Here is a 14,359-nt window from a genome sequence, read left to right as displayed (position 1 = left end):
GAATCCATGTCTCTGCAGCCATAAGATCAGATCCACCCTCAAATAGAGGTAGGTTGAGCCTTCTGAATCTCTCGTAGTATGACTCCATAGATAATGTCGGTCGAGGAGCAGTCTGTGCCTGCTGCTGGATAAGCTGAGCCACCACTTGACATACGCCAGCAATGTCCGCCTGTGTGGCCGGTGCATCAGGAGCCCGCTCAACTGGTTGATTGTCAGCTCCCCACGACGTCAGTCTTGCTCCTCTTGCTCCTCTTGTCCTAGCTGCCATATTTGCCAAGGTCTCGCCCTCCCTATCGCTCATCGCTTCCTATTCAAATACCAACATTATTATGTTATTTTATAACAGAGTTGCAGTACAGTTAATAATTTAAGTCAGAGTCTAACAATGCGTAACCTAACTACCCACTGTTAGGTTTTAAGTTCTACCCTTGATTAAACCTATTGCTCTGATACCATAAAATGTTACGCCTCAAACCCGGGACATAACACGACCATGCTACCGAGGGATAGACCCACGATAACACGAAGCCAAAATTCATCTTCTTAAATATAATAACATGTGTATCACAAATAAATATAATAATAAAGTTTAATTCAAATATTTAATTAAACCAAAACTGGTTCAGAGCATTTAAATCTAAAGATGAAATAATCCAAGTCTTAAAATTCATAATGACTACAATCCATAAACATAAACTGAATTCCTAGTGTAAAATTTCCAAGCTTGCTTTGCTGATCCCCAAGCCTGGATTCCTTTCCATCAGTCCTGGCCTTATTTCTCTGTACATGAAAAAGAAAACAAAAAGAATATGAGCTACACCAGCTCAGTAAGTAGACTTCCGCTTCCTTACCGGATCAAGCATAAGTTTTCTATGATAATGCATCATTTAGCAAATAACAATTATTGTAAAAATAAACATTTCATAGAGCATATAATAAAATAAGTTATAAGCTCATCATGCATGCATAAATCATGTATATTTCACAATTATGAATCGTAAATATTTTCATCATGTATTCATGTCATGTTTCAAAATATTGCTCATAGACATTCGTGCTAAGGTCACTATTATACCCGTGACAAGGCCATGTTTCTTAATCGACGGAGTTCTTAATTCATGTGCCAACTTTATATCCGCTGGCAGGGCCATATTTCGTGTGCATGCTAGCTCCGAATATCGACCTTCCCGAAGGAATTCATTTATAGCCATCTGAGAGCCTTTGAAATCATTTTATCTTTTTCTTAAAACATACATATACATAACTGGAAAAACAATGAAATTCATGCTTCATAATCATGCTATTTTTATAAGACATATTCATGAAATCAATGCTCATAATAAAATATACTTTTTTTATCACATATGTCGATCCTTATTTTATGAAAAATTATGATTTTATCAATAGCAATTCTTTACATAAAAGTATGATCATTTAAAAATAAATAAGGAGCATAAAATCCACTAACCTCGATCGTCCTGGACCTTTTAATCTTCCTTAAAAGAATCGGATAGTCCTATTTAAAATATTAAATCATCAATAAATTTTTATTTCATATATTTAATAAAATTAAATAATATAAAGAAATGATCGATTTGATGATCAGTCCAATAAATCTCTTCTTTCGGCTCTAAACTGATTTAAGGTCATAGGTCCCTAGGAGTGGAGAAGATAGCCTAATAGGGAATTCATAGGACTTCTTGGAGAGAGAATTTTTTTTAGAGAGAGAAAGTAGAGAGAGAAAGTAGAGAGAGAATGAATCCAATTTTAGAGAGAGAAAGACTTTAGAGAGGGATGAGAGAAACTTCCTTTTATGTGTATTATTATTATTATTATTATTATTATTATATAAATATATATTTTTTCTTTTCTTTTATTATTATTATTATTATATTATTATATATTTTTCTTTTCTTTTCTTTTTCTTCTTTCATTTTTTTTCTTTTTTTTTCTTTTTCTTTTTCTTTTTGCTTTTTCTTTTTCTTTTTTTTTTTTTCTTCTCCTTTTCTTTTCTTTTTCTTTTTCCCCGTGGCCTTTTTTGGCCGAACAGGGGACCTAGAGGTCCCCGTTCCTTATATCGGCCATTCACGGCCACACCTTGCCCGACGGTGGCCGGCGGCAAGAGACAACCTCCCCGAATTCGGGAGGGCCATAACCGGTGGTCGGTGGTGACCATCGGTGCCAAAAATCAGAGAAAAGAACCGGCGAGAACAAGGGGCTTTTTTTTCCAACAAAATCCGGCGACACCCGTCGCCGGCCATCGTGCCCATAGGCACGGAAAAGAAGGGGAGAAGAGAGGAAGAGGAAGGAGGCCTTACCACAGTCTCTGATGACCTCCACCGGCGTGAAATCGCAGCGAGCACAGGTCGAGGAGTCGCGGCTTCAATCGAAAAAATCGGAGAAAAATACCGACGATCGTCGGTGGCTGATGGATCTACTCTTAGAGGAGAGGAGGGGGGTTCTTATAGAGCTCATCCTAGGGTCTTTTAATGGCCCTAGGACTCCGATTATTGATCGGAATCGGAGAAGAGGAAGACTCCGATCGGGAGTCTTCCTCTCTGTTTCTGTGTTTTTTTTTTTGTTTACTGGGCTTAATGGATCGGGTTATCACACTACTCATATGAATTAAATTAGAGTTTAACAAATTATTGATGATTGTTCATTATTTATTTCACTATCCTTATATGTAGTTGAGAATATGGATTGACATCAGAAATTTAGATAGACAGATATATGAGCTGTTATTTTATCATGGCTTTATCTTTAAACATTGTATTGTAGCCCATAAAACTAACAATTACACTCTTACAATTAAAAGTTATTCATCCGAATTAAATTAGAGTTCAGCAAATTATTGATAATTGTTCATCTTTCATTCCATAACCATTGTATGTAGCTAAAAATTTGGATTTACACTAAAAATTTAGATAGATGGATATACATAAGCTATTATTTTGCCTTGGGTTTTTTTGCTTCAAATTCTATAAATTTATTATTTTCAATGACTAGATATTGTTTGGAAGTATTTTTTTCTATTATTGATAATATATAATGTTTATCAATATTAATTTTATAATTATTTTTATTTATCTATTCTGATTGATTTTATAAAATAATAAATTATGTGATCAATGCACGGGCACAAAATTAGTTTAATATAAAAGATAGTGCACTCTTCAGTAGGCAACGGTGAAGGGCATCCCAGTTCAACAGCACTTGCATTGGAGAAAAGAATGAAATTCTGACACCCCCCGCCCCCGCCACCAAAAAAAGGTGAAGGATGGAAAGCTAGGAAAGATGACCGATAGCTAATGAAAGGAGTTGAAATCGAGGAGTGTCCATATGATTCAACACTGAATTAATGATAATATTATCATTTATCAACAATGTTATGGATGAAGATTTCGACGCTTGCGGTTCGAGAAAAGTTGAAAAAAACTCTTATCTGGCTACAGTTTGACCAACAAGTTATATTTGAAGTGGCAACTTTTTCGGCTAAAGGTAGAGGAAGATGGGAATCTCATGTAACACATAAAAGTGTTTAGAGGAATACCAGATCAGCCATGGAAAGTTGATGTCAAAATAGAGGAACAAGATCATAAGGCTCTTCTACCTCTTAGCTCACTTCCCGAGCATGATAGCTTGGTGAATCTAAATCGAGTGCAAGTTATGCTTGTCTCATCGAAAAAGTGAAACCAAAAGGAAGGTCATGATTCCATATTGGTTACTAGAGGTGAGATGGAAAGGACGATCAACTAACAGGAGATCTGAGAGTGGCAAGTCTAGATCTAGGGTTAATGGAGAGGGCGTTCAGTATTATAAGTGCAAAGAATTCAGCCAGGTACCTTGGGATTATCCTCCATAGTAGTAAAAGGATAGTGATGCTTCTAATGGGAGTTCTTTGGCAGTGATAGATGCTGGAGATGCTCTTACAGTCTCTAGAGGTATTGACATTTTTCTCATGATAGTTGGCTATTAGATCCTGCTTGTGGTTTTTGCATGCGCTCTAGGAAAGAATATTTTGATACGTTCCAAGGAAAGAGGGCCAATATAGTGTCCCAAGGTGATCAGTACTCTAGTTGTTATATGATTTTGTGATGGTGAAAATCTTAAAGATGTATGGGAATCTAATATCGCTTAGCTTATTACACTCCAAGAGATAGAGGATGTAGGTAGAATTTTGAGAATCATACAATTGGCAGCAGGGTCCTGATGAAGGGAGAAAAGTGTGATGGTTTCTGTAGTATGGTTGGAAAATCAATGACTAATTAAGACCTTGATGAGTGACTGAGAATGGAATGCACGGGATAGTGAATACAAGCAATGCCATGAACAAAGACTATTGCAAGAATAGTGACAGTGTAACACAAAGTTGAGCTAAGGCGTTTCCTACCTGCAGCTGTGTCCAAAATTAATATTTTTTGGATCCTTTTTGTCCCTCGCTCTTTTTTTTTTTTTTTTGAAGCAGGATATTGTATCATATGGCTCTCATTTTATTGAAGAAGGTATGTTGAATGCATTACACTTGGTTTCAATCAAATATTATGTGGACCAAGTTAATCTGAACGTGAATAAACTTATATGATATGAAAATGTGAACATTTCCAAGACTAAACTTTAGTAGGTAGGCAAATTTCTATGAGCACTAAGCTGAATTGTTGAATCCATTATGGACCAAATGTTCGACCTTACACATCATAGTTTATCACCCAAACTTATGTCCCTGGAGAACTAAACTGTGTTAAAAAAAAAAAAGAGATGGCAGGCCTTATCTAGGGTCAAGCTTTAGACTTTCAACTCCATATTGTGTGAAATGATCTGTATTATTTAGGTAAGCAAAGATCTAAAAGTCTCATCCTATTTGAAGCAAACAACATTTTACCATAATGCTTTTTTTTTAATGGAAAGAAAGGAGGCTCTGAGCATAGTTTCTGTCTTCTGCTTACAGAAATCGATTATGTTTTCATATGATTTTATTTATACTACATGATGCTATTCTATTTTAAAAAAGTGTCAACACAAAAGAACAATAAACACCAAACTTTTTGTCTCTCAACTCCTCAGCAACTCTTCTTTTCCATCCCACAGCAGGTTTCCCAAGGGTTTTGCTATGATTTTATCGAAGAGGAACACATAGAGCCCTTTGCCATTATCCTTTCTATTATGACTTCTAGATGATAATTGTTGTGTCAAGGCTTCGGAGGACGCCAATGCGGCCGAAGGCAGAGGAAAGTCCGAGCTCTGAAATGCCGAGATAAACCTGCAAAAGAAGTCCATGCTCATCAGGGGTTCTCCGATAGGAGACTCTCCGATGATTAAGTCAGCTGGAGCTTGAGAACGATAAAGAAGGAAGAGTATGAGCTTAGTATTTCGTACCTTGAGGGTCTCCTCATTATCTATAGTAGTAGACTATTATATAGGCTGGTAGGCCAGATCGTGTTATATTAGGCCGTTAGGATAGGTCTGAAGAATGTTAGTCATGGGTAGTGGCCACTTTCTAGCAAAGATTCTTGATGGTGGTCCACATAGCTAAATAGGTAGATGAGCTGAGGTCGGCATAAAGTTGAGGTCTTAGTCCAAAATGTCTCCATCAGTGTCGGTTGTTGGAAATCATCTTGAGTGGTCGGTGATATCCTGACCTTTAGGTCGACTAGTGCCCGAGCTGGTAGATCGAATGAGAGCCAATAGGATCATTCCTTCCTAGCCCTCCGTGGCGGTTTTGATGAGTCATCAAATGTAGTCATTGGTAATATGTTGATGTCCTCGGCAAGTGGCTGAAGATAGTATCCGAGGTCAAAGTCTGATGAAATTGCTTGCTCTGTTATTAGGACATCTAGATAATGTTCATTGTTTGGAGCCTACTTTGGTGATGCAGCTGATTCGAAGAGTATTTCTGAAGATGAGATCCGAGGACAGTAGCTGAGGTAGTATGATCCTGTAACACTTGCCCCCTCCAAGTTCGAGATATTTATCTCGAATGAAGTAGTAGTCTTCAAAATATGTCCTCAGTGCATGCCCGAATAGGCGAATTCGAGTTACCTAGTCTTCAGATGAACCATCGCATCGCTTCATGAAATTCGAGGTCGAGTTGGCAAGTCACTTCGTGAATCATGCCCTGATTATTTGGAGAGGTTCAGCACTTCATGAATCTCAGAGCATTTATGAGGACAGGCGGCTTAAGGTGAATCGTTATTTCTGCTTCGAAGGTCGAGAGTCGAAGGTTATAGCTCAACCAAATGCTTTATGTCATTTTCAAGGAAATCAAATCTAGTAGCCACCCATAGACCTACCTAGCCTTGCCACATGGGGGGTAGTGGTAGGTTCCAAGGCATCCCTTGAGGACTATTCTATGGGACTTAATTGGATAATAACGTAATAAATGGACCGCGAGGTTCGTCGCTTCAATGTTGGCCATGTGGCACGATCTAGCTATTTGATGATGTGATCTACACCATTAAAGGTTTGTATAAATAGATCTTTTGCCTAATGAAATTTTTTCATCCTACTATTAGCAATCTTTTTGTCACTACGCTTGTCAGAGAGAGTTCTCCCTCCTTTTTGTCAGCCATGAAGCCGCAGGCTGTGAAGCAGGTGATGAAGAAGAAAATGGCTTCTTTCTACGGAGAGTCCTCATCCAAGAAGGAAAGGAGTGCAGAACCAAAACTCCCTATCATTGCTGCCTCGATTGTCTTGAAGCCGTCACAGGCCCCTCCATTGAGTTGGGCTCCTCCCTCTATAAGGCTTGGGATGAACCCTTCCTACCTAGAGATAGTGGCAGGGTCCCAGACTATCCCTGTGGATTCCCGACGTAGTCCGGAACCATTGTATTGAGGAGTTCAGAGCTTTGGTGCCCTTTGAGGAGGAGATTACTGGTGCCTCTACCGCTGCCTTTATCCAGAACTTTGAAAACTACAAGGTCCACCTAAAGTGTATGGTCCCAAAGTTGGGACGTGATCTCTTCAGATGAAGATTAGGCCTTTATCCTTTTTGTATTTGCTTTTTTGATGCTTTCTTTTTGGCACCTTTGTATAAATAAAAGTTTAAGTTAATAAAAAAGCATATTTTTATCAAATTTACCTCTTAATTTTTTTTTGTATCGTTAGGTTCGTTGACTCATCGAAGCCTATTCTGACTTTAATCATCAAAATTTTTGTAGCCATTGACTTCAGAAAAAATCTGAACTTTATTTATTGAGATGTATCAATTATCCTTAATAGAAATCATAAGTCGTGATTGTATATTGTTCAATGAAGGTTATCGAGGTTTGTCTCGAACTGGCTTTTTGGCAATATTTTTGTCAAGTCATTTATCGATTGATTTTTGACCTCAGAGTTTGTCATCGAGACAATCATTTGTGGAGGTCCTAACTTGGGTCAGAATGTCCTCTTGTTATTGGTTGTCTTATCCGAAGTTTATTCTTTTCGGATGAAAATTTGTTGTTTAGATTCTCAAAGTTTATTTCGACATAGTTGGATAGAATCTGCCTAGTCGATAGCTTCAGTCGTGTCCTTAGATCAGTTCAGAGGATCTCATTTATGGGGGTCCTAACTTGAGTCAAGACATCCCCTCATTATCGGTGTCACGTCGAACAAGATTTCGGACATCTCAGTCGGAGCCAAGATATCTTCGAGGGATCGGTCCTCTGATTGAATTGTCGGGGTTTAGTTTGTTACCTGAATATTTCATAATTATCATCATTAGTGACTTACCGAATCTAATTTCTATAGATCGGAGCTGAGATATCTCATTGAAGGATTGTGCCGAGAATGTATGATTGTTGTCAGTCCTTGTCTAATTCTCTTTTCTTCTTATTTTCTTACTTGTAGAAACTTGAAGAAAAATAATTTTATGGGCATGGTTCAAGTAATTACACCCTTCATTGATAGTATATCTGAAGATTTTCAAAGTTCCACATCCGAGGAATCTTAGTGCCGTTGAGGGTCTCCAATTTGTATGCTCCAAGTTGGATTGCTTCTGTGACCCAGTATGGTCCTTTCCAGTTTGGGGTGATTTGTCCTATTTTGTAGGTTTGGATATTTCGGCTCGTCTAAGAGTAAGGTCTCCAGGTGAAAAGGTCTTTGCTTTAACTCAGGTATTGTAATAGTAGGCTACTTATTGCTGGTACGAAGCCATCATGATTCGAGCTCCTTCTCTTATTTCTTCAAGTAAATTCATACTTGTTCGAAGCTGATTAGAATTCTCTTGCTCGTTATAGGGCTAGAGTCTCGTTGATGGTATCCTGATCTTGATGGGAAAAAATGCTTCAGCTCCAAATGCGAGGTCGAAAGGAGTTTCTTCGATTGCTATCCAAAGTGTTGTCTGATATGTCCATAAGACATTATAGAGTTTTTCTATCCACATTTTCTTTGCTTGGTCGAGTCTAGTTTTCAATTCTTATAGAATACTATGATTGGTCACCTCAGCCTCTCCATTAGATTATGGATGTCTAACCGAGGTGAGCTTATGATCAATTTGGAGCTCCGAGCAGAAGTTTTTGAAGTTTTGGTTGTTAAATTAGTGCCCATTATTGATGATGATAGCCTGTGAAAGTCTGAATCGATAAATGATCAACTTCCACATGAAGTCTTGAGTTTTTGTCTTGATAATTTATGTCAAGGGCTTGACTTCGATCCATTTGGTGAAGTAGTCAATCGCTACCATCAGAAATTTTCTTTATCTAGGTGCTTGTGGGAATGATTCAAGGATATCAATTTCCCATATGGCAAAAGAGCAAGGTGCGATAATTGATATAAGTTCAGTTGTCGGTCTTCTTATGATGCTAGCATACTTTTGACATTGCTCACATCGTTTGATGAGCTCAATTACCTCCTTTTGTAGGGTTAGCTAGTAGTATCCCTATCGGATAATCTTGCTAGCTAGAGACCTGTCCTCTAAGTGGTTGCCATAGACTCCTTTATGTACCTTCTGAATAGCATAATCTGCTTCAAAGGGGTGTAGACAACGGAGTAGAGATAGGGAGAAGGACTTCTTACAAAGTCTCCCATCGAGGAACATGTTCTATGATGTTTGTCATTTGACTGTCCGAGCTTGAATAGGGTCGGAAGGTAATTCTCCCTTGACCAAGTAGTCGACGATGAGATCCATCTAGCTTTGCTCATGTTTGACCTGAAGCACCATGGGCTCTCAATACTTTGGATCTATAGATGCTCGACGAAGACTTGCCTATTGTGGTCAGTCAAGCCCAAAGTAGCCAGATGAGAGAGAGCATCAGCTCGAGTATTTTCGACCTTGATATTGTTAGATCTCCTGGGTTAAAAAGGCTATTGATGTTTTTCCGAGCTTCTGCAAGTACTTCGTCATTGTAGAATCTCGAGCTTCATACTCACTTCAGACTTGTCCAATGACAAATTGGGAGTCGGAGAAGACCCTGAGGTTTTTTATTTCGAGCTCTTTTGCTAGTTGGAGCCCAATGATGAGAGCTTCGTACTCACCCTCATTATTGATGGCTCTAAAGCCGAATTGGAGGGCATACTCCATTGTGACTCCATTCGGGATGGCAAGAATGAGCTCGACACCGCATCCTTATGTGTTTGAAGCACCGTCGACATGTAGAATTCATTGTGAAAATTCTTCAGAGTCTTCAGATCTTGTTGAGGATGATTCTTCGACATCCTCGAATCTTGTCAAGTAGGCTCCTCATCTGGGATGGTGCATTCTATAAGGAAGTCGATCAACACTTGGGCCTTTATTATAAGTCAAGGTTGAAAGCTGATATCGAACTCTCCAAGCTCGATTGTCCATTTTGCCATGCATCCAGAAGTATCGGTCCTTCAGAGAATTGCCTTCAAAGGCTAATCGATTAGGACAACCACTGAGTGGGCTTGGAAGTAAGGTTAGAGACACTACGCAGAAGTGATGAGCGCATAGGCCATCTTTTTGATCTTGAAATTTTTTATTTTTGCATCCCGAAGAATCTTGCTCATATGATAGGTCAACTTTTGGGTCCCTGCATTTTCTCAGACCAGAATCGAGCTAGTTGCATCGGGCGAAACAGCCAAATATAAAAATAATTTTTCAACTTTTTTTTGCTTAAAGAGAAGTGAAAGAGCTCTAAAGTACCATTTGAGATCTTCAAAAGTAGCTCGACATCCCTCTGACCATTCAAAAGTCTTCATCTGCCTTATCGCTTTGAAGAAAGAAAGGCACTTCTAAGCCGACCTAGAAATGAATCGGCTGAGAGCTGTAACTCGATCTGATAAGCTTTGAATTTCTCACTTAGAGATCGGATTCTTCATGTCAAAGATCGCACGTATCTTCTCTAGGTTAGCTTCTATTCCTCGTTGAGTCACCAAGAAGTTAAGAAATTTTTTTGATGTATCTCCAAAGATGTACTTATTTGGGTTCAGCTTCATTTAATGTCATCACAGTTCACTGAAAACCTTTTCTAAGTCAGCAATGTGCCAATCTGCTTCCATACTTTTGACAAATATGTCATCGATGTAGACTTTCATATTGCAGTCGATGTGATGCTTGAACACTTTATTAATAAGACGCTAATATGTTGCACCTGCATTCTTTGAATTAAAAGGCATCATTTTATAACAATATAAACTTTTGTTGGTTATGAATGCGGTCTTCTCTTCATCCTCAGAGGCCATTCAAATCTGATTGTACCCCGAGAAGGCATCCATGAAGTTTAGAAGTTGGTGTCTCAAGATAGTATCAACAAGTTGGTCGATCTTCAAAAGGGAGAAGCTGTCCTTCAGATAAAATCTGTTAAGATCAGTGTAGTCGATGTAGATTCTTTACTTATCATTGGCCTTTTTAACTAGAATAATGTTAGAAATCTACTCCAGATATTATATTTCTTGGATGAATCCTGCTGCCATCAACTTGTCAACTTCTTTGTCGATAGCTTGTTGCCACTTTGGGGTGAAACTTTGTTTCTTTTACTGCACTGATCGATAATCTAGATTCATATTTAGTTTATGAACAATAATGTTAGATGGAATACCTGACATGTCTGATACTGATCAGGCGAAGATGTCCTCATTGATCCATAGAAAGATCATTAGCTAAACTCTTCGATCAGCGTCAACTGAGAACCGACTCGTATTGTCTAGGTTGGATCATCCCTGAAGGGGATAGTGATGAGTTTCTCTACTAGTTCTCCTCAGGACTCTCTGAGTCTTCACTATGATCTTCAATTGGCAGGGCCTCCATTGACTTCTTCCCTTTGATGGTTGTAAGGAAACATTACCGTGCTTACATCTAGTCTCCTCGAATCTTACCGATTCCATTCCAAGTTGGAAATCACACCAGCAAATGGTAGGTGGATACAATTGCTCAAAGGGCATTAAGTTTTGATCGTTCGAGGATTGCATTGTAAACAGAAGGCACTCAGACAATGAGAAAAGTCAGCTGCACAATCTTTTGGAAAGGTCCCGCTCCAGCAGTCACTGGCAGAGTGGTCTCTCGTTCAATTGCTATGAAATCTCCTAAAAATCTGACCAAAGGAGTATTAACTTGCTTTAGCCGATCAAATGACAGTTTCATACATTGAAAAGTATCATAAAATAAGACATCGGTCAAGTTTATATTATCAACTAAGATCCTTTTTATATCATAGTTTGCTATCATCATTGAGATGATGACAACATCATTATGAGGGGTTTGAATTCTTTGGACATCATTATCAGAAAAAAAATTAAGCCGTCTGTCCTTTGCTTCTTCAGACTTCTGGCTTCATCATCTGCCCCTCTATTGCTTCCGAAGCCTGAGATCATATTGATGACATCGACCGTTGGCTGATTGCTATTGTTCTCTTGGTCTGGCTAGTGCCAAGGCAGCTCATCTGGTGCTTAGTTCTGGTGCTCCCGAATAAATTTGTCGAGGTGGCCTCGTCGGATGAGGCCCTCAATTTTATCCTTTAGTTGGAGGTACTCTTCGATACAGTGGCGTGGTCATGATGAAAGCAAAAATACCTTGACTCGTTCTACCAAGTTGATGGAGTTTTCATTGACAGAGGTCGGTGGAGGTACCCTTCACCCTCGATCTTCGTAAGGATCCGAGTTCGAGGGGCAGTTAACAGGATGTAACTATTGAAACACTGAGGGGGACTCTTCAACCGGGGAGCTTTTGCAAGTCAGAAGGATTCTTCATCAACTCAGCTCAGACGCACATCCTCTCGGGCACACTTCTTCTTATTTAGGGCCCAACCCTCTTCTTGCTGATAAGCTATCTAGCCATCCTCAGCCTACAAATACTTGTGGGCGCGGGCTAGAAGGTACACATAGTCTCTCGAAAAAGTCTTATCGAAGGAGTAGATGAGGCACTTATTGTGGAGGCCTCACTTCAGAGCTGACATGGTGATGGCTTCATCGAGATTGCAAACCTCTAACATGGCTACCTTGAACGCACCACATAATCCCGCAGTAATTTACCTTCTTCTTGATAGATGGAGAAGAGACTGTCTGAGATCCTCATCTGGATCTGATAGTTGTTCCCAAAATGAGCAACAAACTAACATCCATGTTGCTTAAAGAAATAAATTGACTCCGGTTGGAGACCAGAGTACCAAACTCTTGCTGCTTTCTTTAAGGTTGTAGGGAAAGCAAGGCAAAAGAAAATGTCTGAGGCATCTTGGAGCATCATGAGACCTTTGTAGCCCTCCAAATGATCCAATGGATCGGTAGAGCCATCAAATGGCTCTACTTGTGGCATCTTGAGTTGATATGGAATTGATTCTTGAAGGATGGTACGGAAGAAAGGTGGTTGAGAACTAAAGTCAAGAGCCTCGTTGTTCCCCCTGTTATCCATCCGGATCTCAGTCAAACGGTGCTCGATCTCTCGAACCTTCCGTTTAAAATCATCCTTTTGATGAGATCTTCCTGGATGTGGAGAGTGGCCTGGAGTAGAATCCTTTCCGAATGAGGTTGGAGAATGCTGGCATCTTTTGTCATGGCCAAAACCATGGTGAGATGGTGACCATTGATCGACCGTAGTGGATCGATGGGTTCCTCAAGGGGGACTCTTCAGGGCCAGAGATCGGTTCCGACGACTGTGCTGAGATGGCACTATCTACAGAATAGGCTAAGAGAGCTACCACTGCTCCATAATCTATTGCAAGTGCTAGACAGTGTTAGTTAGCACCCGAATTTGACGGACCAAGTCATCGAACTGCTGGGCCTCAGCCATCACGAGCGCCGACACTGGCTGCACAGACCCAGTGGATGGTTGGGTGACTCTACCCTAACTTCATCAGACGGACTATCAATGAGAAATGGTGGAGTAATTGCATCTCACCATACTCTTTCCTTCGATGGGTTGCTAGGCCGTTCTAGCATCAAACTATTACATTAAGACTTCCGAGGATGGTGGAGGAAAGTCCGAGTGTCGGGATACTGAAATGAACCTACAAAAGAAGTCCATGCTCACTGGGGGGATCTCTGGTAGGGGACCTTCCGATGATTAAGTCAGTCAGAGCTTGAGAACAGTAAAAAAGGGAGAGTATGGGCTTAATATTCCGCATCTCTAGAGTCTCCTCATTATCTCTTTATATAGAGGTTGAGTAGTAGGCTATTATGTAGGCTGGTAAGTCAAATTGTGATCTGTTAGGTCATTAGGATACAAAATTTGGAGATTATTAGTCATGGATAGTAACCATGTTCTAACAAAAATTGTTAGCCCATGTGACTGAATAGGTAGGCGACCTGATATCAGTATACAGCTAAGATCTTAATTCGAAGTGCCCCAATTGATGTCGGTTTGTGGGAAATCATCTTAAGTGGTTGGTAATGTCCTAACCTTGAGGTCGGTTAGTGCTTGAGCTGATAAGTTGGATAAGAGTTGACAGGATCATTTCTTTCCAGCTCTTTTTGGTGGTCCTAGCGAGTCGTCAAACATAATCATCGGCAGCATGTTGATGTCCTCAACAAGTGGCTGAGAACAGTATCCGAGGTCGAAATCTAATAAAGTTGCCTACTCTATTACTAAGATATAGATCTTACTTGGTTAAAGCTTTCAGGAAGGTGCTATGTGGTTTATCGGTTGCCTAGAGATTTGGCAAAGAGCAGGATGTGCCCTTCATGCTCAAAGGGAAAATTAGACGTACATTGCCCACTGAAGACAGAATACTCTGCCATTTTCTTTTCGTTTTCTTTAATGCTATGCTTTTGGTTGCCTTTTCTTAAATGTTATAGTGTTATCGGTGGATACCTATAAGAAATAACGAAAACATGCATTATGATTTTTGTTTGACCATTCATCATCCCACACACCATTCAGCATACACTTATCATATCTTGCATGTTTTTATGCTTTGGATCATTGAGCTCCTAAAATTCTGTATAGCATCTACTACATTCGAAACTACCATGTATCAATAGATTCATGGCAT

The sequence above is a fragment of the Elaeis guineensis genome, chromosome 1 (assembly GCF_000442705.2).
Source record: "Elaeis guineensis isolate ETL-2024a chromosome 1, EG11, whole genome shotgun sequence".
In the NCBI taxonomy this organism is placed as follows: domain Eukaryota; kingdom Viridiplantae; phylum Streptophyta; class Magnoliopsida; order Arecales; family Arecaceae; genus Elaeis; species Elaeis guineensis.
The sequence above is the reverse complement of the archived record's forward strand: the minus strand, read 5'-3'. Positions refer to the sequence as shown.